Here is a 2,108-nt window from a genome sequence, read left to right as displayed (position 1 = left end):
CAGAAAGAAGCTTTCAGGGAAACCGTTTTGTGACGTGTTGATTCATCTCACAGAGTTACAGGATTCTTTTCATGGATCAGTTTGGTAGCACTGTTTTGGGGTATCTGAGAAGGGAGAAGGGATTTTTTTTTCCCAGATGGAGTCTTGCTCTGTCATCCAGGCAGGAGTGCAGCAGCTGGATCTCAGCTCACTGCAAGCTCCACCTCCTGGGTTTATGCCATTCTCCTGCCTCAGCCTCCCGAGTAACTGTGATTACAGGCACTCGCCACCTCGCCCAGCTAGTTTTTTGTATTTTTTAGTAGAGATGGGGTTTCACCATGTTAGCCAAGATGGTCTCGATCTCCTGACCTCGTGATCCACACTACTCGGCCTCCAAAAGTGCTGGGATTACAGGCTTGAGCCACCACGTCTGGCTGAGAAGGGACATTTTTTATTGCTTTAATGAACAAGGTGACAAATAAAATATTCTCAGAAAAGAACTAGAAGGAAACTTTCTGACAAAGTTCTTTGTGATTTATGAAATAATCCCACAGAGGTACAGCTTTCTTTTCATGGAGCAGTTTGCTGACACTGTTTTCTTGGAATCTGCAAAGGCATATTGGGGAGCACATTGAAACCTATAGAGGAAAAATATATATACTCATGTGAAAAATAGAGAGTAGCTTTCTGAGAAACTGTTTAATGATGTGTGAATTCATCTCACACAGTTACACCTTTCTTTTCATGGAGCAGTTTGAAAATCCTGTTTTTGTGGAATTTGCAAAGTGATATATGAGAGCACATTGAGGCCTGTGGTGAAAAGGAAATATCCTCAGACAAAACTAAAGAGAAGATTTCTGAGAAACTACTTTTGGGTGTGTGAATTCAACTCACAGAGAACCATGGTTGATTCATTGACGAGATTGATAACACTGTTTTCATGGAATCTACAATAGGATATTTGGGAGTGCTTGAAGAACATGGTGACAAAGGAAATATCCCCAGACAACAACCAGAAAGAAGCTTTCTGAGAAACTGTGTTCTGAAACGTGAATTCACCTCACAGAGTTACACCTTTCTTTTCATGGAGCTGTTTGCTAACACCCTTTTCATGGGATCTGCAAAGGGATATTTGGGAGTGCCTTCAGGCCTTCAGTGAAAACGAAATACCCTCATAGAAAATTAGAAAGAAGCTTTCTGAGAATCAGCTTTGTGATGTTTGAATTCAATGCACAGAGCTACACTGTTCTTTTCATGGAGCAGTTTGCTAACACTGTTTTCTAGGAATGTGCAGTGGCATATTTCTTAGCGCATTGAAGCTTAGTGTGAAAAAGGTAATATCCTCAGACAAAAACTAGAAAGAAGCTTTCTGAGAAGCTGCTTTGTGATGTGTGAATTCATGTCAGAGAGTTACACTGTACTTTTCATTGAGCAGTTTTGCTAAAACAGTTTTTCTGGGATATCCAATGGGATATTTTGGAGCACATTGAAGCTTAAGATGACAAAGGAAATATCCTAATATAAAAACTAGAAAGAAACTTTCTGATAAATCACTTTGTGATGTGTTATTTCATCTCACAGTGTTACATGATTGTTTCATGGATCAGTTTGTTAGCACTGCTATTGGGGAATCTGAGAAGGGATATTTTGGATTGCAATGAAGCCTACGGTGACAAAGGAAATATCCTCAGACAAAAACTAGAAAGAAGCTTTGTGAGAAACTGCTTTGTGATGTGTGAATTCATCCCACAGAGGTACACTGTTCTTTTCATTGACTAGTCTCCTAACACTGTTTTCTTGAAATCTGCAGTGGGATATTTTGGAGCTCATTGAAGCTTATTGTGACATACAAAATATCCTCAGACAAATTCTAGAAAGAAGCTTTCTGAGGAACTATTTTGTGATTTCTGAATTCATCTCACTGAATTACATCTTTCTATTCATGGAGTAGTTTGGTAGCCCTGTTTTTGGGGAATCAGAGAAGGGATATTTTGGATCGCATTGAAGCCCATGGTGTCAAAGGAAATATCCTCAGACTATAACTGGAGAGAAGCTTTCAGAGAAACTTCTTTGTGATGTGTGAATTCATCTCACAGAGTTACACCTTTCTTTTCATGAAGCAGTTTGCT

The sequence above is a fragment of the Rhinopithecus bieti genome, unplaced genomic scaffold (assembly GCF_001698545.2).
Source record: "Rhinopithecus bieti isolate Rb0 unplaced genomic scaffold, ASM169854v2 scaffold_75850, whole genome shotgun sequence".
Lineage (NCBI taxonomy): Eukaryota > Metazoa > Chordata > Mammalia > Primates > Cercopithecidae > Rhinopithecus > Rhinopithecus bieti.
The sequence above is the reverse complement of the archived record's forward strand: the minus strand, read 5'-3'. Positions refer to the sequence as shown.